Raw genomic sequence first — 23,277 nt, forward strand, 5'->3', positions numbered from 1 at the left:
CTTTTCAGACCAGTGTAGCGGTTAATACCTGTCCATGATGGACACGTTCACTGGTGTAGGTTGTGTAACCCAAGAGAGTGATTGAGATGGCGCCTGAATTGCTATGATGCCGGAAGGCTTTCTAAAGCTGCTGTGCTCTGTGTTGCCCTACTCTATTTTCGTTTATAACCTCGATAGTTCAAATGCCAGATTTTCAGTCCAGACGTGGCCATAGTTTAGTTAATTCCATAGTTTTCGTTATTTCAGCAGTCGGTGCAATCACGATGCGTCGAAAGTGGGGAGGTTAATACGGTTCCTGGGGAGCCACTGTCGGGTGAGTAGGGTCTATGTTGGCGTCTGCAGCAAGCGTTTATCTTGGTGTGCTTAACATACTCGTTTTTATTCTTGAGTGTGCCGACGTTAACCCTGGAGCTGGTCTAGCCGAGTCATGAAGACTGAAACGTTTTAGTTTTTCTCGGTTAATTTCCACAAAATGATTTGCAGTTAGATACAGCAGTCTAGTTTAATGTTTACTTCCGGTTTCTCCAATTACGTTTGGTATGAGCGCCCCGGACACGCCTCGTCATGTGTGATGATTTCCTGGGTGAGCGGTGTGGACCCACATGGTTGATTACATTTTTGGCACGTTTTTTGCTTTATGTTCTGTGGTTTACTTGCTAGTTAACGTGTTTCGGTAGGGGACGTCGCTGTGAATTGCTGTTGTGCTGGTTGAGCTGTGTTCTGCCACTCGGGAGGAACAAAAGGCCAACTCACTTTTGCTGACGCTCTCCCTTGCCGGCTCGATGCAAGCAATGGACCTGGCCTTCTTGTCGCTGTATCTGGTTGGTTCCCTGTCGCTGGTATCCACAGTTTTCTGCAGGGGTGACCAACTTCCACCCACGTTGAGTGGAGTACGATGTTCTCTTAATTCGCAAAATTAGCTGAAAATTCTGAAGACGATGAGCAAGCGTTGCTGTTATTGCTGCTGTGCCCACGAAAAATGGCGCGTTCGCAAGCAGAGACTGACCATACAGGGACGAATTATAAACTCAACAATCGCGCACTGCAATGCCCTGCAGGGATTTTACTAAGACGGAAATACATTCTAAAGAATACATTTCAAGGGTGAGGGATAAATGAAAACAACGGCATGTTTCAACAGTGCAATCATGAAAAAAACAATAAAACTTGTCCTGACAAAAACTTAATGCAAACCTTCAGATGACATTTAAACAATTTCAAGGATGGCTGAAGAACTTCTGCCCAGAGAGTCGTGACCTCTCACTGAGCTGAAGCTTACATATTTAGCTTGTTTGTCAGAAGATTAGGTGGTATTTTTTTCTATTTTTCCTGCATACCCGCCCAACTGAGATACGCCTTCTTTCTTGTGGTCAGAATACGGCTGCGTAATACTATACAGTGGCTGGCTGGGTATTTAGCTTTGCGGTGTCTCTTTTCGTACGGCTCACGTTCTTCCTTATTGCTCCTTCGTTCAAAATCGAAATTGTGCGCAGCCTTCATTCCTTGGAAAACGTAACTATGCTTTAGAGACAACGCAGTTGCAAGGAGCTACTCAATGTAATTCGAAACGTCACCCTTCATTTTATTTATGGCGCTTATTAGGGCACAATAAGAGCTGGTTTTCCCAGCACTCCTTAGAAAAAAGGCACAGTGCTTCATTTCCTGGATACCTGATGATTGGTGCTACGATATTAGCGTGGTTGGTTACAGTCAGTATTGCGATTTTCATTTCCGGAGGCAATTTTATAATTAACTGCTTCCTGTAAAATGCAGTTCGTTCATATAGCACAAAATAAGCGGCAAGTGCAATTAGATTTCAGCTCTGGGGTCAGCTAATTATGGCAGCAACACAGATCTCGAAATAGTGTTCCTTGCAAAGAAATAGTGACTGTTCGGCAACATGAGGTTCAGATACCTTTTTTTTTAACAGAGGAAATGTGTTCAATGTTTCAATAGCGGTTTCTCAATCATTACATCTAGTACTCTCTTTAGAGTCGATCGATTCAGTAAAATTAGTCACCAGGAACACTAGCCCTAAATTTGAGGAAGGTGACACCCTTAAACACAGGCAGTAAGACGACTAGCAGTGATTTATTTTCTGCAGCACAGATATCAATTTTCCACTCCGTCAAAATATTAGCACGAAGCATTGCAAAATCTTGAATTTAGAAAGAAAACGTAACTGCAGTTTTCAAGCAGGAAATTCATTAAAATCTCGGCAGTGCATAACATAAAAGATAAACATACGGTTACAAAAATTGGCTCGAAAGTTCTCAACCTCTATTTGCCTCAAGAATTTGAAGAAGTTTGACAATATTTATAACAACAGGTCTGAAGAGGTGAAAAACGCACTGCTAGAGAAGCATAAAGAGCGTCGAACAATTATGAAGAACACCTAGCCGACTAGTTCACGCATGTATCGAGTTCACAAGCCATCTTGAAGCCCTCTTTGCCCTTAAAGATCTCGCCGAAAAGAACATCTCCACCTTCAAGTACACGATCGCACAAGTAGTGTTGCTGGACGTATATCCGATTGTGCATTAGTTTCACTCAGCTCGAACGCCAACACTTGGCTCACCTTCGTCGTCGCCAGTTGACCTCCAGCATTGGATCGGTCCCAATCGTTCACACAGGCGACACCGAAGATGAGGCAAGCACTGTAGTTCGACGTCCTGGTACTGCAGTGCGTCCTATGTCCACCGCGCAGGGACTCCGACGCCATACCGGCCGTAAGCTGAACCGGCCGCGTACTCACCAGCACCAACAGGCTACGCACGATCACCTGGGTAGACGCGGAGGCCGGGCAACATTGGCAAAGCAGACGCACCATCAGCAGGGTCTAAGGCGGTGAGGAAGTGTTGATCGCTCGCCTGGTCGAACAGCGACTGGCCGGCGAGGTCTGCAACTCCTACGATGGCATGCAGGGCAAACGAAGCAACTGAACCAGATTGTTTAACAGCTGGGTCGGTAGCAAGGCGGAGGTCTCCAGCGGCCGCGTTCCTGAAAGCCAGGATCCCAGTATCTTCGCGAAAGCGACGGGATGGGCCGTTCCCGTTACGGCGACTGCGACGACGAGGCTCTGTACGGCGCTGATTGCAGTCTCAACTAACCCCGCTTTCATGTTGAGCATGCTCTTCTGTGTCCTTAGGTTCAGGCACATCCAAGTGACGGAACAGGGCGACGGTGTGGGCGTCTGCAAAATAAAGCAACAATCTTCGGATCAGAAACGCGACTACCACCGTATAAAGAAGGCGCTTACCACCATGTATACAAGAGGGAAGTCGCTGGCTAGTATCCACATAGTGTGTGCGAGGGACGAATTCTGCAGCCGCTGCGCCTCATGTACCATGCCGGAGAGGCAGCTCCCAGTTGAACCAGGGCGTCTTGCGCTCGGCTACCACCACGAGCTCGTGCGTAGCGCCGGGCCGGAAACCGAAGGGCACCGTACCTACGCCACAGGGCGACGCTGCAGCATGTGGGGCACGCCGACACCGCAAGTGGTGGTTCAGAAGAGCGCTGGAGAATCTTCGTTTTGCGGAGAGAGAGAGAGAACAACTTTATTGAAAATGCCTGCAGAATCGGTTAGGCTCCCTCCACACAGGGAGGACAAGCTTTTACCGCGACGCGGCCACTACGTCAGTCTCGTGCGTTGTGCTCCTCGAGGTGTTGGTCCCTCGCTACTTCCGCGGGTCCGAGAGGGCCGCCGCCCCCTTCGTGGGGGTGCTGCCCCCTTATCCTCGGTTTCGTTCGGTAGCTGAATTTCTAGAGCTTCCGAGACCTCCTGGACGGCCTTGAGTTGTGTCTCTTGATCATAGCTCCTGGTTGCAGCCTCTAGCTGCGGCGGGATCGTCGTCTTCTCGCTGGCTTCTCGCGGATTTACAATACAGTCCCAAAGGATGTGAGCCGCGGTGGCTCTCCCCTTCGCGCACAGTCTACACACGTCACTCGCGTACACACTCGGAAACACGTGCTTAGCTAGCACCGGAGTGAGCAGGGACCCCGTCTGTAACTGTCTGTATAACACTGCCTCCTTCCGGGTAAGGCCCGGGTGAGGTGGCGGCATAGTCTGTCTGTTCAGTCTGTACCATTTCACAATTTCGTTGAAGGTGGTCATCTTGTCCTTGGCACTGCACCGCGACCAACACTCCGAGTCGGTCGTGCTTACAGCCGCGTGGTTGGTTATTCCTCGAGCGGCCGAGTTGGCCGTCTCGCTGTGGTTCACGTTCCCGCGTTCCGACACGTCACTGCCCATATGGGCCAGAAACCACTTGATACCACAGCACTTTTGCGTCCGATGTCTTCGGCCTTGCGCACTATGGGCGCGGCCTCACTACATACCCTACCCTTGGCGTAGTTCTTCACTGCCGTTCTAGAGTCAGACAACACTGTAGTGCATCCGGGGTCGGAAAACAGCCAAGGCGATGGCCCGACAGGCTACCGGCTGCAGTGACCATCAATGTCTTCTAAGAGCACAGGAGTCAAAACGCGACCGTTGAAATCCCAAAATCGTTTTCATGCACGTGCGCCGCGTGGAAAACGCCAATGAAACAAGCTTCTGGCAACTTGTTATTTGTTGCGGCTACTTCAAATGGCGTCGAAACGCCAGCGAAACTTTTCTTTTTTGAAATCAAGTGTGTTTCTTTCTCTCTCTCTCGCTCGCTCGCTAGCATTTCATTTCAAGCACAAAATTCTGCAAGTGCGGATCATGATGGTGTCAAGGAAAGTGAACTCGGTTGTTTGGAGCATGTTTCAACTGGTAAAGACAGAGAAGAAGAGCAGATAGAAGAGGAAGTAGCCGGATTCTGTCAACTCCTTCACTTAACCCAACACCTTTGGGAGTTTGCACGTGAGGCATGAATTGACCTCCCAGTGCCATCTTTCTGTCCCTACTGCCATATCGCGCGAATGGGCCTTCGAGCCAGAGCCAGACATCAGGGAGAAAGAAGAGATGCCAAAGCTCAACACAGAAAACAAATAGAATAATAACAGGAACACACCATACACAGACGCTATAGGGTCGGTTGGAAGACGATGGCAGTCACGGACTCGGATGGCAACCTCATAAATAACGCATCAATCCGGTGCACAAACCAAACACAAGCAGAGGGAGGAGCCATTACGACACAGAAAAATACGAATATAATGACGAACTCGCATGAAGCTTGCATCAACCTCATCAGGGGCAGGATAGGCCAGGTAGCCATTAGGATTCTGGGAGGCATCAATGAAGCGCAAAAGTAAGCAAAGCTGGTGTGAAAACCAGATCATCAGTCCGCAGAGAGGAGCGAAGGCGCACACGCCGCAGTCAGAGCACACCTAAACCCGGGTACCCTAATTAGCCCTAACATACGGACGAGAGCAACCACTTAAACGTGCTGAACAAACACTCAACCATCTTACAACAGTAGAGACTATAGGAAGAAGAGAACACGCGCCACCGGACGAAGGACTAGGCAATGAACAAGAAATAACACTGAGAACGCCAGCAAATACGTATTCAAGCCACAAAAGACTTCACGCAACTTACCCAGCAGACTATAAGCCGCAATGCGTACACTCTGGCATATAGGCGAACCTATGACACATGGCATGGGCCTGCCGGGACAACATGCAGACTGAAAAACCTAAATTAATCAACGATTGAGCGCTGGTAGGAAACTACGTCGAGTTTAAATACGAAAACTCAGCAGTATTTAAACGAAAGGGCAAGAGCGGCTGCAAAATTCAACGGACTCCCAGAAAAGTGGGACCGACCTCCCATTTAAGGTCCAATTAAAATGTTTTCATTATCATTCTCAGGTCTCATTAGTCCGTAGTTTTCTCTCGTGCTGTTGCAGCCTAGCAAGAATAGCACCTGCAGTGATGCTGTACAACTGTGTTGCACTTCCCGCATCCCTCAGGAAATTAGCGCAACGTGGCGAATATCTTACTCCCTTAACGCTACCCGTAATGGGGTCTTCAATACCTGTCGCCCCGAAGGATAAACCTAAAGACTTCGAAAAAAATGGTGCACAATAAGTGCAAACCGCTTAAGCATAGTGCAAACTCCAGTGGTCTTGGCGATGACTCCTTGATGTCAACGCCACCTCCGTCAAAGGAGACGGCTGTGTTTGTCCCGAAGCAATAATTTTTTTTTTTACAGAAGTGCGTGAAGTTGTCTCCCCGAATTAGAGCATACTGAGAAACCCGCGTCACGGGTGTACTTCTGCAGTAATAATTACACTAAAGGGCCGCATTCAGTTACCACTCTCAGTGCTCGACTCAAGAGAAATGCTTATGCGCCTGAAGACAAGGAAATCTACATCATGTAAGCAGTATGTAACACCGCGCACCATCCGCCTAGCGGCGGCGAGTCCCGTTCTCTCAACGGTACCCCAGCTTTCTGTTTCTCCTCCCGGCTCCTATCACAGCTTATTAAGCGGCGATTTTGGATTACAATAATCTCCAAACAGAACCTGAAAGGTAAGACGAACCTAGAGGAGAGAGTAAACGATTTTCGTGCTGACAATTCCTAATGTGAAAGAAAGCATAAAAAACTGATTTCATGATAGGAGATTTCAACTGCTGCTGCTGGCTAACGGGCTCAATACCCTAGCGCTCGTCGTAGTGCTCGTCTAAGGCAAAGACCGAACAACAGCCAAAGCAGATATCAATCTTAAATTCCTATTACAGCTTCTCGCTGAATTAACGGCGTCAAACCGGTCTTTATTTGCCGGCCTTTATTTTTCTTTTTTTCTGTTTGGCCTATTTCTCGTTTCCACCCTAAGTCACAACCTTTGATTTCTACCAATCGGCCTTTGGCAAAGGCGGAAAATTAGGCCTTTTGGTGATTAAATTTTTGAACAGCCTGCACCTAAGGAGACGCACAAAAATACGACGAAGAAACAACGGCTTCCTATACGCTTTTTTTTTCTTTCTGTCCGCTTACATCTCATCGATTTCCCATCGTGCTGACCACAGTCGCATTGTGATATTTCTCTATTGTGGGTGGAGTTGAAATTTTGCTCGATTCCTCAATTTCGCCAGCGCCAAACCGCTACCATGCTCACTTACCACAGAGTCCAGCATCGCGGTAAATATAAACGTTCGCGTCCAATGATGCAAAAAAGCATTCAAAAGTTTTATTTTTGAGTTTCTGAAGCAAACATAGCGATACATAGCTCGCTGAACCCCGAGTGTTCATAGCAATAATGGATTTTAAAATATGTTGTCAGTCCCTTTAGTAGCTCAAATTACTTTAAAAATTCATTTTCGCAAAATGTACTCGACCGCATGACATATTTTCACGCCTTGACTTAAAAACGGGGCAGGAACAGCGTTTAGAAAGTGAGTAGAGACAAGAGGTGGCAGCACTGACGCTCCCCGCGCGACGAAGCCCGGCATGCTTCATTGGTCTCTGTGTTGCCCTGTTCCGTGGCACACGTAAGCTACGGAAAATAGCCCGATAGCCATTCGTTGCACGGCGGAAAGACCATCTGCTCGGAAGATTTCGCGGCGCGCGTTTTTACAGTGAAAGCTTAATAGTTTTGTTTGTAAGCCATTTATGGGGCTCAACGGCAGCCGTAACGCGTTACGCGTAACATTATGATGACTGTTTTTTGCAATTTCTCACTGCACGGTTCACTCGTCCACCTACTAAATGAGGAAAACGCCTTTCCTTACCTCAAAACCAAGCGAGTGTTTAGACCGCGAATAAGACTCCCAGTCCAGACTTATTCGCAGTCTATACGCTCCGCTGTATTTGAGAGATGGAAAGACGCATAACTGGTTCATTTTACCGGTTGGCACCTCAACCGCGCCGTGAGAAACACGAACGCGGACTAAACGCTTGTTTCAAGATAGCGTTCGCGCTTTCTCTCACGGCACGGTTGAGGCGTCCATCGCCAAAGTGTACCAGTTATACGCCTTTCCTGTCAGGGTCTAGACCGCTTCTCGCAACGTGGTCAGAACTGCGAATATGGCTGGACTGGGAACTAGACTGTCTAATTTGCTTCAAGCAAGCGGACCCTGAACAGCGCCGGGAAGGATTGAATGGGGCAGGTCATGATGCAGAACAACGCTCTGAATTAGCCATGTGTCCCTGGTCGTGCACAACCCTTTCTATCTAGTCCCGTCCTGCGCTCCGCCCGCAAGCAAAGCTATTACAGTTCTGAACACGGCAGCCGCGTTGCAACCTTCCCGTTTTCTTTTTTATTTTTCACTGCGCGGTTCAGGTGTCCACCGACAAAATGAGCCAGCTATGCGCCTTTCCTTTACTTAAATCCAGGGGAGGGTCTCTTTTGCGAATAAAGTTAGACTGGGAACTGGGCAGCCTTATTTGCTTCGTGCAAGCGGGCCCTCGAATCTGTCAAGTGTACAGGGAGCGCTGTCGAACCGCAAGCGGAAGAAGGCGCATTATGCACGTGAGCATAGAGAGGCCCAACCGGACAGTAGCTTGCGAAACGCAAACATGGGCCTGCAGCTCTACACCTTTCGGCTGCTAATGCCAGTCAGTTTTTGCTGATTTATGTGCTAAGCCGGTAAGCTTAGGATCACTAGCCTATTTTTGGCTAGTGTGTCCGTACCTTTAGCTGCCCTTAACGCAGGATACGTTTCCTTCTTTTACAGCGAAAGCTTTGGCTATGAAAGAGGTAACCTGAACGAGTCAATCAGTTGAAGGGATTAGGTGTGTCATCCCTGCTACCGGCCTTAGCCGCGTAGACCCGTGGTGCGCCGGTGGTGGAAAGGAGAAGGCTAGAAAAAGTGGAGGTTGCACCGACGACGGCGACCGGTCCGACTCGGCGCCGAGGAGGCAAGTGGGATGCGCATACGCAGACCACGCAGAACCCGTCGGGAATTTCCACGTGGTTTCCCTGCAGCCGCCGGTCCGCCGGTGTTCAGCAATCGGTTTGCCATGGATTCTGTACGGGATAGTGAATGTGCGCCGTGGCAGTGACGATGGCTTCTGCATTGTCAAGCTCAACGAGCGTATATGGTTTGTTTGAGAGGGAAGGTTACCTTAATTTTTTGTTGTAGTTTTAGTACACGAAGCTTTTTGTGGGAGGAAGGTCAAGGTGACATCCAGAATGAATTTACTATATACTTTATTTGATAGTCACTCCCTCGGGCTCTCGAAATTAAATGTATTCACTTTTTTTCTTGTTTCATTCACTTTGAAATTCTTAGCTTATTTGCCGACACTACGCCAGGCACTCTGGTCGGTCGGTCGGTTCGTCCAAACGTTCATTCGTCCCTCCGTCCGTTACAAGAAATTGTCCCGAGGTGGCAGACCTGAGCGTCCACTAGTGAGCTTTCTTAATTGTCGCGATGACAAAGGATATTGTCATTGCAGTGCGCTTAAACAGACTTCCCGGTGCATTATTCTGATAACACTCGAAACACCCAAAGAGGCTGAAATAACGCCAAAGTATTATTTATATGTCAGCCGGAGTTCATACTAAACTCAAATATTTCGCTGGAATTCACGCACACACATTTCACGTGCGTCCAGAAAGGCTATTTGGTTTTTCATTCATTGTCTCACAGTCAACAACACTTGGAGACGATTTTCTCACAGGTAACGAAAAATAAAAACACCGGCTGCTGCTTAAGATCCCGCACATGTTCAAAGCTGCGGAAGAGGACACGGAAAGAGAGACATGTCATTCAAAACCCCGCCAACCTTACTGCTGAAACGAACTTCAGGCAGCATGGTTATGAGACGTTGCTGTGACGAAACTCTTCAGCTCTTGTGTCAAAGTCGCAGACTTGGCTCTCATTTTTCTCGAAAACTGAAGAGAGAGCGCGTGCATGCAGAAGGAAATAATTCCTTGCCACCGGCTGCAAGAACAACAACGGTGGCTGAGGCGAGCACACAGTGCATCAGCGACATGGATGCCTATGTTCTGCAACCCGGGCTCGTGCAGGTCATTCCAATGCTGTAGTTTAAGACAGTTCAAGTGATCGCACCGTTATAATTTCACTTTAGGAATAGCTGCGCTGTTCTACATTACGCGTAGCTGATGCTGTTCAAAAATAATCGATGCTGGCCATTTCGTTACTGAACATCAAAAAATAACACTGCATGCACTTGGCGGCCACTGGCAGTATTAGGTGTGTGGCATTCTTGCAAAATGTAACGCTGTCTTGTTTTAACCGCATACTGACCGCTCAAGGCGCACAGAGACTGCCAAGTTAATACTATTTCTGTATGCCCTGAACACTCATTACGACTTAAAGCAAGCAGTCAATCAATCCAACTGAATCAGTTTGTATTTGACTGCAGCTGAGCAGGACTCGTTTATTCTCAGTAGAATCAAATACATTTCAATGTGCATAGTATAGCGAGAAGTGAAACTTGTCAATCTTCAGCCCACATAAACCCGAGCTTGAAAAAAAGTGTTATTTGCAGGGAAGCGCCTTCGCATTTGCTTCCTCTGCAAACAAGCCCGCACAGTTGGGGATACAGAGCACTCAAAGACCCCGGACGGCCTGGCGTTGCAGGTAGGCGTCCCGAAGGTCTCTGCGCAGGCTCTTGCCGGTGTCAGACTTCGGGATGCTGGACACGAATTCCACTCCTCCGTGAAGGTGCTTGTGCCGGGCCACATTGGCTGCAGTGCGATACATGCAAGCGAACTTTCACAATACTTTTAACGATAAACAAGAGCAAAAAAAAAGGACTACGAGCTTGGGATACAATTCCAACACCACTCGCGAAGCGTCGTAAGAAATACAAAAGCACACATTGAGAGTTAGGTAAGCGTGAAATTTTACACTAAATGCAATATTGTGTTGCGCGAATGAGCCAGCCCCTTCAGACGTTGTGTGCACATTTGTGTACATACCGAACTCTCAGATTTTTTCGAAAGTGTGGTAGAGCTATAGTCTAATGTAACTTAAGCCTGCAGCGAAACCTACGCCCACATTCAGGACCACCGCACAAAATTCTTCTATGTCAAAAAGTTTGTCCGTTGTTGCAATTTTTCTTGCTGCCTAAAGGAGAAGCTAACAGCCAGACGAAAATATATGGTCAAGAATGTTTATGCATCTGGTCTATTTGCTACATTCAAACATCGACTAGGTGAATGTCGTTTATTGTTGTGGTTAGTCAGCGAAATAGTACAGGACGGCGCAGACCATATAGACAATTGTTGCCAACTGTTTTTTTTTCAGTTGTGTGCTGCTATAGCAGTGCATTTTTCACTTCAGGTGAATTTAGGACCTATCATATAGCAACCGTGGGTGACTTTTATGTTTACTAGCGAGCACAGTAATTAATTTTTTTGTTTCAATTTTTTTTCATGCAGACAACTCTTGTCACACGCGATATATTGTCACGGAGTGGTGGCGAGGAGGCAAGGACGCAAGCAAGTACACTGAAAAACTGAAAAAAATATGTGCCATTTGCTTATGAGCAAATATGAGCAACAGCTATTTGCTTCTAGTTATAAAGCCCATGAAACACTTCTTGGCCCATCCCTGCGCATTCTTACATCTCGCCATATTTTTGTCGCTTTTGAATAAGAGTGTCGTACCTTACGTCAGCGGAAAAAAAATTGGTAGGGGTTTAACGTAGTTGAATGAACAGCTGCTTTAGCACGCCTACTCAGTTTTTCATGCGGGGGGGGGGGGCATTTAAGCTCCGCCTTAAGGGTATGACGCGAGTGCGTAGTGGGTTAATTGCCATATATGCAGAAGGTCATTCTCTACTTCGCATTCATAAGTCCCTGGGAGTCCTCGTGCCCCTGCTGGGGCAGTGGCGCCGCTGCTAAGCGATGCGCCACTGCCCTGCGATAGCAGGTGGCTGTTTCTATCACAGCCACCGGTAGGGATTGCGCGACTCCTCTTGTTCTTCCCAAAAAACCTCCCGCGATGAATCATTATTTTAACTGCCACCGGCCTCCAATTGGTTACAGCTGGCACAACGGCCCTCCGAACTTACCTGAGCTAACTCAGTAAGCTCGGTTTAGTTCGGAGCAGAAGACAATACAAGATGACAATATTAGTGTTCGGTGTTGGTGCGGCTGGAGTTGGTGCTTTCGCTCTAAAATACCACTTCTGGCCATTACACGAAGACAACAGCGCTCACAAGTATTCTTCAAGAATAAACAAAAAGACGAAAAATACTGGCACATGATTTGAAGGTGACTGCTCATTTGTGTCACCGCCTACTGCGCTGGTGCTCCTGCTTCTATGGCTTTCCAGGACTCCGGCAGTGCCGAGAGAAAAATCCTCAAAGAAACTGCACGATCAGCGATGGGAGCTTCAGGGCCCCGGCAACTGCCAGCACCGTTCTCTATCGAGAGGGAATGGGCGCTGCTGTTTGTTGCCGACCAAGGGACCCTCATACTCACCAGAGGCCAGCGCTCGCAGTTCAGCGGCGGTCCCCTCGCTGGCCGCGTAGCCCTTGCGCAGCACCACGAATGCCCTGGGCGCGTCGCCTTACTCAGGGTGTGGCACACCAGCCACGGCCGCATCCTTGACGGCCTCGTGCTGCAGCAGCATGTCCTCGATCTCGGAGGGCGCCACTTGCTGGTCCATGCACTTGAACATCTCTTTGATGAGGTCCACCAAGAAGAACTCGCCGCGTTCGTTGCAGTAGCCGATGTCCCCGGCGCACACGGAGCGCATTACGCTACAGAAGCCCTCGATGAACTGAGACCTACTCTCGCACGCCTACGACGAAATTTCTGCACTAACCATTTCAGCACCATCTTAAGATAAAAAATGCGTGCCATAAAGCAGCTAAATATCAGACTCGGCGCAAACCTCTGTTAATCGATAGTGATAAGAAGACAGAACTGATCATGCAGTATAGCAGCCGTTCACGTGCTTAGACTTATTTTTCGGGCGTTCCATGCAATGTCACAGCAAATTCAGTTCACCAGCGCTACATTCACAATGAATGTGGCACTTGCAGATAAAAGGGCTGCTAGTCAAGCATCAATAATCGGACTGTTACGCAGCTGCACTGCATTATATACGTATTTTCTCTCCCTGCGCTTAAAAAGTGAGCACTGAATGTCACGAACACATGATGCACTGCGCGACGCGAGCGGGCTGCCTTTTAACTCTCGTTTTATTGCACATTTAAAATCGGCAGCTCCTGAACCTTGTAGACAGTCGGTCACACTTGTCTAGAGCACTTGTGCCGTCCGGTGGTAATAAATCGGAATTCTAAAGTAAGCATTGACTTTATCTGATACTTACTCAGTAATCATCATAATCGTAATCATAATAATAATCATGTGAACCGCACAGGCACCATACGCTTTGCCCCCAGCAAAGCAGCTGCAGTAAGATTTAACTTAACTTGCTCCGCAGCACACCGCTCGCGCTCTCTAGACAAGTGTGATCGACTCTGTACGCACACACATAAATGCAACTAAACGTGGTCTTGTTTATTTCGGTACTCTAGCGTCGTTTTTCTCGCCCTCTTTTTCCTTAAAAAATTTCAAATTACTACTCTTATTGTGCGTACTCACAGTTGAATGTAAAAATTCACGCCAAACTAGCGAGTACAGCGCAATAACACGGGAAAGTAGAGAGCCGCGGCTACTCTTCTTGAAAGTGGTCTCATGTAGCCCGAACTCACCGGACCGGAGAAACCCGTCCTCTTCGTCTTAGAGACTGGCCGTTGCTTTGGGGTTGTTGAGGTAGCCCCGGATGCACGATTGACTCTTAATGCGTATTTATCCAGTTTGTCGGGGCCCAGCTTCACGCGAGTATTGACGTCCACAATATGTGTGCAACATTTGCATATGCTCCTCAGTGCAGGTAGAAAAAATAAAGACGCAGTAAAAGAGAACCAAGAAAAATTCTGCGCTTTAATTTTTTATTTTTTTTATTTATGAAATACTTCGGACACTAAGTCCAAGCAGGGTGGGCGTACAAGTGAGCGAAATAAGAAAGAAATAACACTAAAAAATAGACAGAAATACCACTAATTGGTTAGACCTCATGGGGCAATGGTTGGTTTATTTGATTCTAATCTATTATAGTTCGTGGGAAAAATGAAAACTTGTAGGTGTCTGTTTTGGCGAATATAGGGGTTAGAAAACTAGGGTGGTAATGTCGAGTTTGTCTGGCAGATAACGGCTTTAAGTATAATGAGGGGTCCAGACCAAATTTGTTCTCTAATAAAAGCGCAAGAAACTCTAACCTGAACTTTTTTCTTCGGAGTTCAAGTCGTTCAATTTGGTTAATTTCCATCAAAGTGGTGGGGGAGTCAGTCTTTGCATATTTATTAAAGATGAATCAAACAGCCTTTCTCTGTATTCGTTCCAAATTGGCTATGTTAGATTTAGTATACGGGTCCCACACTACGCATGCGTATTCGAGTTTTGGTCTGATTATAGAAGAATAACAAAGTAGCTTGATGTTAGGAGGCGCGTTCTTCAGGTTATGTCTTAAGCAGCACAATTTGCGAAATGCGGAAGAGCAAATGTTATTGATATGCAAGTTCCACGTTAATTTGCTAGTTATAGTTGTGCCTAAGTATTTGTAGTTAGATACTTGTTCAAGGGGGGACGAAATTAATTTGTATGTGTAACTATGTGGTATGTTTTTTCTTGTTATCGGAAGATACACACTTTTGTGAGCATTGAGAACCATGCCCCATCGGTCGCACCATTTCAAAACATTGTTCACAGCATTGTTCAAAACATTCTGGTCATCCCTATTAGTAATTTCTTTGAATAATATACAATCGTCTGCGAACAATCTAATATGCACTGATGGGCTAATTACTTGAACAATGTCATTATTATATAAAACAAAAAGCAGAGGGCCCAATACACTTCCCTGTGGTACACCGGATGAAACTGGAAGAGAGCCCGAACATTGTCCACCAACTTCAACAAACTGCCTGCGGTCCTTTAAGTATGCGGTTATCCAAGTTATGAAAATATCAGGAATGCCAATATGTTTCATTTTTAGAATTAATTTATCATGAGGAACTTTGTCGAACGCCTTGCTGAAATCTCAAAAAATTGCATCAATTTGGCCCTTACTATCTATACAAGATGCGAATGAGTTAATTACCGTAATCAGTTGTGTTACTGTCGAGAAACCCCGTCTGAACCCGTGTTGGAATAAGTTCATGACCAAATTTTTTTCTAGAAATTCATTTAGACAGTGTGCAACTATATGCTCTACTAGCTTACAGCACGATGAATTCCATTCACGTCAAGCTGCCATGTTTGTTCTGGTTCAGTTCCCGTTGTTTAGTTCTTTCCAATGGGCCTCTTGCCCCATTTTCCTCCCATTTCCTACAGTCAACAAAGAACTGCACTCTGTCTTTGAAGATGAAATTGCGCTACTGCCGCTTCTCCAAAACATCCGTTAATTTTTCACTATCCAATATTAGAGAAAAAACGCTCGCCTTTATCTCTGTCAGGGTGGTCGCTATGCCCACAGACTCATAGTCTTTGCGGTCGCATCGTGAAATCATCCCGGAACCAAAACTTTCTGACAAGCTGTATGCTGCAAAGAAAAAACATAAATCATATGCATACCTGTATTCACAAAATATGATATTTTAAGCGATCTTTCATTCTTCATTACTTCATGTGAGTATGATGAAACAGCGAGTGTAGCGAGTGCACTTCCTTGGACAGACGCTTCCGCAGATTACCTGCACTGCTTTCATGGGTGTTGCACCTAATGAGAAGTGAACTAATTGGACCAACTTTCTCACTCTAGACTACTTATCAATATATCTAGGTCTTAGCAATATGGGAATGAAAAAAGTTTGGAGGGGTATTTTAGTTGCTTACTTTAATAAAAGGAATAATCGTATTGGCATCAAAGCATTCTTTACAACCTGATGGAAGGATTTAGCTGCGACTTGTGCCCTGACTGTGACGCACTACTTGTTTAACTAGAATAATACACTCTATGACTGATTTCTTCTGCCTCTAGCAACCTCAAAGCTTTGGTTTCGTTTATGGGAGTTTAACGTCTAAAAGCGACTCATGCCATGAGAGACGCCGTAGTGAAGGGCTCCGGGAATTTCGACCACCTGGGGCTCTTTAACGTGCACTGACATCGCAAAGTACACAGGCCTCTAGAATTTCGCCTTCATCGAAATTCAACCGCCGCGGCCGGGATCGAACCCACGTCTTTCGGGCCAGCAGCCGAGCGCCATAACCACTCAGCCACCGCGGCGGCCTCAACCAACCTCAAAGGGCTGTGTAAAATGCTGAATGACGAAGGAAGCCAGAAAACTGACTACTGCTCTGCGCGAAGCGTGTGCAAATTCGCGCAAATGTCACAAACAAGTCGTCTACAGAATTCCGCTCTCATAAAGCCTATACTTCATCGGATACGAGAGTACGAAACTATAAACTCAATTGAGAATTGAGGTCTTGCTTTGTTAAACCGAGAGTCGTTGAGAGACCGAAAGTCAGATTGTCAAGAAAGAAGAGAAGGCCACGAGGTCACTGTAGAACAAGGCGCCGAGACTGTGAGTGCCCCTTCCATAATGTTTATAAAGAGGGATATTTGTTTTTAAGGGTAAGTATGTATTTATGCCTGTGTGCCTACGCAACATGAAATGCGGCTCTTTATTGGGTTGCTTTCAATTAAAAAACGCCACCCTTCTCTTGAAGTAGTTCGTGCATTGCGCTTTTCTCCGGCGAGCCCCTTTACGCTGTGCTGATTTTTTTGTTGTTTCTTTTTTTTCGGTGGGGGGGGGGGGGGATCATCCCAACAGAAAGATCAACGACGAGAGTTACGTTGCACTTTGCTGCTCTAATTAAGGAGTACTTCTTTCATGTAGGTGGCCCCAGAAGAAAATTAAATGAGATTATATGAGACAAAAGTGCAAAGTTTTGGAAGCTGCGCTGCGCAGCTGCTCTTTCATACTAGCTCTAGTATATCTCGAGAATGAATTTACTTCGCATATTCTGTGTCGCGCACTAATACCGTATTCCGCCGACATTTTACTGCATATGTTGCTACACTGATGCGTGGATACGCTGACACGTTGATACTGTGAGGCTACAGTGAGTATCTCCAAACGTCGTACGCTCGCGTCGTTGCTCACCGCAGGCTACGCGCCACTACTTGGACCGTTGCGTTTGCCGCCGTTTGGCATTGAGGGGCTGCAGTTGTGGGCTGTGAGGATGAGATTTGATGCTGCCTTGGACGACTGTCTGTTGTATGCTGCAACGACCACGGGTCGCGTGTCCACTCAGCCATGCAGTTAATACGTGGTTAAAGAGTCGCCTAAGCCACGCTGCTGCCCATGTGCCTGCATTTTCAATGCACCACGGATGCGAAAGGCGCCACTTACTTCGATTCGTTAAAATTAATGTCAATAGGAGAGGGCTAAGCTTCGAGAGTTCACTACGTATCTGCACTTTGCGTAGCGCCGTAATAAGCCGTAATAAAGAACCGTCTCTAAACTCGAACCATTGGTTCGTTACGGGGAGGTTGAGCGAAGACGGGAAGCATCGCTCCTACCTTGTCCAAAGTGCTCCAGGTTGAATTTTCGCAGCGTCTCTTCGACGATCACAGATGGCGTAGCACTTCCTCCCACGTAGATTTTCTTTACACTGCTTATGTCGTATTTTTCGAGCAGGGGACTTCGAACCATCTTCTTAAGGAACGTTGGAAACTGGAACATGAGGTTCCCCTGAAATGGCAGCGACGCAGGGTGCTAAATTACCGAAATAAAAAGAAAGGCAACGCGCATCTACGACTTTCGGTACAACAGAAAAGACCACAGTTCGCCTCGGAATAAAACGAAAACATTAGAAAGAGAATTTTTAGTGTATCCAACTAAGGGAATATGAAGCCAAGAGGCTTCAAAATTTGTGTTCAGAGCTACTTCGCCTAAGATGATTCTAAATACAGGCAGCTGTATTCACTAAGAATATTCTAGAAATGTTCGATGCTCATTTATGAAAGGAATTTGTCGTAATAGGAAGGTGCCTTTTTTTTTCCTTTTTTTAATGGTGGGGGGGAGCGGGTGTGTTTCAGACGCTTCGATCTTAGCGCTTGAAGCTAAAACAACAGCCCGTAAATTAAGCTCGTCCGGGCGAAACGGAGATAATGTTTCTGTGCCTGCTGGCTGTTACCAAGCGCTAACGACGAGAAGTACGTTTTTGTTTCTTATGTGCCAGCATAAAAAAATAAAATTTAGTCAGCCCATCAAGAGCCACGTCTGGTTAGCATGTAGGCCTTTTTTTTCTGCGGTAATACCTGAATCCTCCCCATTTTTCCATCCTGAGTAACTTCCAAAAAAGCCGATTTTCCTAAAACCTAATCAAGTGCTGTAGTTTCCTTGTGGGCATGAAAATTAGCAGCTATCCTGGACGTATTTTAAGACAGGTGCGTGCAGAATTAATCTGATAATTATAAGCCTATTTCAAGCCCCGTGTCTCAAAACGACGCTGTACAGGATAAGTTTGATCTGCACGTGCCAGAGGCGAAAACTGCAAAAATTCGCAACGTCCTACGCGATGACTATGCTTGACAACGAGAGTTGTAAGTGTGACTACTCTTTTGAAGACCCGCTCTTCCACATGATTTTGGCGCCGGTTTTAGCCGACCGACATATTACACTGCACAAGGCAAAGGACATACAGCCAACACCACAGGGCCATTGTTTGCGCCCTCATGTTCTGCCCGAATACTCGTACTTCGCTCTCTGGTCGCGTTGACCTTCCGCTGCTTCATCTCGCGATCAGCATCGCGTCGTTCTCGTTTGGTAGGAGCAATGGCAGCACGATGGGCAGCACGTTCGGAGCGCTTTAGCCTTTCTCGATTCTGTTCTGCACGCAGCTCCGGGTCCCTGTTGCCATTGCCGCCGCCATTTTGTATTTTGACTGTTGTAATGTTCCTATAGAATCTGCCCTTGCAATGGAGTTTGCACCGTAGAGGGCGTCAACATGGCAGCGTGGCCAGAAGCTGCGCAGCTCCGCCCTCCAAGGCGCAACTGCGCAATCCGGCACTTGTTGGTGGCCTCTTCTGACGTGGCACATACCCACGAAGAGTGATTGGCTAGGGTATCGTGACGAGTGTCAAAGAAATTGATTGTACTTGTTTGAAGGTCAATGAATGATTTCTGCGTACACAAAAAATAAAAAAAACCGAGAAAGAACACAAAAATAGAACAAAACCGGGAAAGAACTGAAGAAGCAAGAGGAAATCACAGAATTCTTCGGGAATAACGGGAACAAATAAAATCATGACAAAATTTGTAACAGTTTTGAGCACGGTTAATCTGCCGGTTGCAAGCATGCATGAAGTTGTGTAGATGCTTACGACAGAGAACAGGACTTAAAAGAGCCCTTCTAGAGGCAAGTCCACTGCTAAACTGAGAACCACCGGCAGGAGAACATGTAATGCTCAACTGATTCAACTTCCCCGCACGATTCGCAAAGCCTTGTCGATTGCCATTGCCGTTCCTCTTCTTCAAAGCTTCGTGAAGAGACCTCTACGGGGTGCTGTGGTATGGACCCTAACTCCTCCTTGATCGCATCTTCGCTATCATTTTGCGCAAACCCGCAGCACCACTCCTGACTGTGTCGTTCGCTAGTCCATACCAGACATAGCTCGTGAGTATTACCTAAATAAAAGAGGCACCACCGCCTATGCTAGTTTGTTTAAGTGCGGTTCTTCCACTGCGGGAATTACGCGAAGTGGACAGTTCGTACTTGACTTGGCTAATGTTGAGCTAAACACGTGGAGCCAAACACCCACTGCCAAAACAAATACGAAGACCTTTCACATGCCGTACACTTTCCTGAATTCCTGCGGCTATTCACGTCGGATGAAAGACAGCAGTGCCTCTTTTCCCTTCAGGAAGTTTTGAAAACTCTAATCTTAACACACGCTGCCTCAAGTTCCTGAGCATTCTGCGCGGACTCTGTAACGTCAGCAGAACACTCGCCCGGGTAAAGTGAAAGGAAAAATCGTGAAAGATCTAATGAAAACGCCTAAAAACTAAATAAGGAAAACGACAGAAACATGGAAATTGAAAATGTTTTCTTCTTAGGCCCATGTCCAGGATTTTTTGGTGAAAAATAAGTATTTCATGTCCCCAGGAGGTCAACATGTTGCGTTAATTCCTTGAATTAATTAGAATTAGCCAAAAACGTCTTAAAACTTGAATTATGATATTAATTCTAGAAAACCTTATTCCTCTCCATTATCAGCAAACAACGCCAAATTCTTAGCCTTTGCAGTCGTGGATTATATAAAGATGTAAACAGAGGCCCCTATCTCTGCGTTTCTGGAAAGGCTACCGCATACCGGTACCTTATATTTTTCGATGGCCGGCAACGTGTCACTCGGCTCGAGACTTGCGATGATCACCAGGCAGGCCCCATGCGCGAATATGGCGTTTTTGAAAAGCAGCCCGGACAGTTGCGTAAACGGCGCTGATCCCAGCAGCACATCATCCTGTTCGACCGCATTTGTCATTTCGTTCCTGCCGGAGAAGGGACCGCGCATGTGCGTTGGTGAAATCTGATCAGAATCTCCATCGCGCTTGTGTGAATCTGTCATCTCAGTTGACCGTATTATACAGTCTGCAAGGGGATTCAACGCACGACAACAGTACATCGTGGGGACTAACGCAGAGCGCGCCCCATGACGAGGCTAAGCCATTTGCCGCGAGAATTCATAAGGTAGGCAGTGGAGCAGCAATTACAGTCTCAGCAATTCCTCTATTATACAAGGAAGTCAACAGTACATCGACGTGCAGCGCAGTCAAATTGAGCCACACTGTCTATCGGTACCACCAAGCTGCACTTATTTCTATGCAGTGTCGGAGTTCTACAAAACACTTGGTATAGTACTATAGTTAGTGTCTTAGAGATGCGCTGGTGTGTTTGGAAGAGGTCAGTCCGTGGAGCTAATCTGTGAATAAATCTTATGAAACATAAAAGTCACCCTTAATAGAACGGGAAAATAAAATCAGCACGGTATTTTTTGTTTCTCCTTTCATCGTTGTCTTTATCGCTAATTTTCCTTGTGTGTTTGGAGTTTTCTCTTTGCCGCGATGCATGTTTATAATGCAGCAACGCCAGCACCAACTTGCGGGGGTAACGATTTTTGTTGCGTTAACATTGCGGCTGAAATGAAGGCGCAGCAACGCTTACTCTTCTTCGTGAAACATGTCATAATCAGAGGGCAGATTTTATTCTCTCATGCCCAGATTTTCTGGGACAAGTGTATTTATTTCAACGGGACGTTGTTTTTGAGCGCATTTTCTTTCGCAGATCGTAATATTGCACCTTAACGATCAACATATTCGCATATCCATCCTCAGGACGCCTGTAGTTTCCTCCTACTTATTATCAAAAACACGCCCCATTCGTTTTCTATGGCAGACTTGACTGCTCGGGGCGAGCGCAAGACATACTTTAAAAGCAAGAATTTCCTGCGTCCAGTATCTATCAATAAGTTCAAAAAAGTGCGTTTGAATGTTCTGGAGTAAACGTGCAGCTTAAAGTGTTGTCTAAGAAAGGTGGACATAAAATGCTCCTTTTATAGTCCATACATTTTTTTGTAATTTGGCTGCACGGAGAGCGATGCTTCTACTTTCACTGTAACAGCCTGGAAAAACGCTGTCCTGGACCGGACGTTAGCTTCAATCAGAGTTCAGCACTCCGCACTCACCGTTTCTGGCAATGAGCCAATTTCTAGCTATTCTTAGCTCCAGTGCTAATTTCCCTTTAATTTTTAACCGAACCAAACACCCCGGAATAACTATAAAGCTTGACCACCACCAGTTTGGTTTATGGTTTATGTGGGTTTAACGTCCCAAATCGACTCATACTATGAGGGACGCCGTAGTAAAGGGATCCGGAAATTTCAACCACCTGGGGTTCTTTAACGTGCACTGGCATCGCACAGTACACGGGCCTCTAGAATTTCGCCTCCATCGAAATTCGCGCGCCGCGGTCGGGATCAAACCCGCGTCTTTCGGGCCAGCAGCCGAGCACCGTGACCACTCAGCCACCACGGCGGCTTGACATCCACCAGTAACCTACCGTTCCCACTTCCGCTTTTTCTCATCTGATTGTCCGCACATGGAACGAACGTAGTTAAAATGGGGGCATGGGCCAGTGTGGATTCGGGAATAGCTGAGATTGTCAACTTCACGCAGCCTAATACGTACAGCCGCCCACTTTAATAAGGTGTCCTATTTTCTTCATGCCACTTTGACATGCTGCCCGACCCTCCGATCTACATATCTAGCCGGTTGAGACACTCAAAATAAAAACATAGGCTACTAGGCTCACGTTTTTCGCTCGTGGTCTTTTGAGTCCGCAGGGCTTATTTATTTCCGCTAATGAGAAATATTAAAATTATAGGGGACACTTAAGCTCCGCCTTAGGGGTATGACGGGATAGCCTTAATGGCTCAACGGCCATTAATGAGGAATCGGTTATTCTCGACTTAAAATTCATAGATTCCTGGCAGATCTCATACCATTCCAGGCGCAGTGGTGCAGCGGTTAAGCGATGCGCCCCTGGCCTGCGATGACAGGTGCTCCCACCTGTGGGGCTTGTGCGACCAAGATTGCTCTTTCCGAGCAACCTCTTGCGGCCAATCATGAACTGCCGCCTGTCATGGGGATCAGTTTGCTCACAACCCGGTGGGCAGGTTGTGATACCGCCACAAGGTTGCGCGACCTAGGTAGACTACCTAGGTTGCTTCTCCGTAGATTTCCGGTGTGGGAGGGGGGGGGGGAGGTTGCAACTCCTCTCTCCCCTCTCCCTTACTTCCCTCTCCCATGCGGGGCTTCTTCCAACGGTCGCTAACGCCGACGCCAAACAATTTTTCCCCGAAATGGGGGTACTAACGCTCTCGCCTTAAAATGACTAAATGGAGGATAAGCAGCTCGACACAATGAGGCATACCACGCATGCAGAAAGCCAGTGAGCCCACCTCGAGCAGAATAAACTGGCGACAGCATTTCGATTGGACAGCAGCGTGCCCTTGGGAAGGACCGTGGTGCCGCTTGTGTAGAGGATGGCCAATAAGCTGTCCGGGTCCGCGCTGGGAAGTGCCGCTGGGGGGCAGCTCTGTCGCAGTGTCGAGAAGGGCATCATGCCCTCGTGTTGGACGAAGATCACCAGCGTCTGCAACATCACCCGCCGGCGTTTAGTGCTGTTGTAAGAGCTGTCGGCTAAGCATTGTGGTGCTGACTTTTAATGGGCATCACGACGCTTGTGGCCGCACGCAAGAACTGAGCACGCATATTAGCGGAATTTGGGGAAACTGCTCTAGTAGGCACTCACCCCTTTGCCTGTGGCTTTTTATGCAAATTAGCCACAT

The 23,277-nt window shown here is 47.0% G+C and overlaps 1 pseudogene across 1 annotated transcript; it reads right to left on the bottom strand.

Moving 5' to 3' along the window:
- Positions 1–10,283: 10,283 nt before the first annotated feature.
- Positions 10,284–23,090, bottom strand: LOC144114415 (luciferin 4-monooxygenase-like; annotated as a pseudogene). The gene is made up of 8 exons (XR_013311034.1): positions 22,888–23,090; positions 20,248–20,419; positions 17,446–17,617; positions 15,361–15,462; positions 14,147–14,173; positions 13,579–13,693; positions 12,333–12,613; positions 10,284–10,589 (listed from the first exon to the last, which is right to left on the bottom strand). The product of XR_013311034.1 is annotated as a luciferin 4-monooxygenase-like (transcript).
- Positions 23,091–23,277: the final 187 nt, after the last annotated feature.

This window comes from Amblyomma americanum, chromosome 1 (assembly GCF_052857255.1).
Source record: "Amblyomma americanum isolate KBUSLIRL-KWMA chromosome 1, ASM5285725v1, whole genome shotgun sequence".
NCBI classification, from domain to species: Eukaryota; Metazoa; Arthropoda; class Arachnida; order Ixodida; family Ixodidae; genus Amblyomma; species Amblyomma americanum.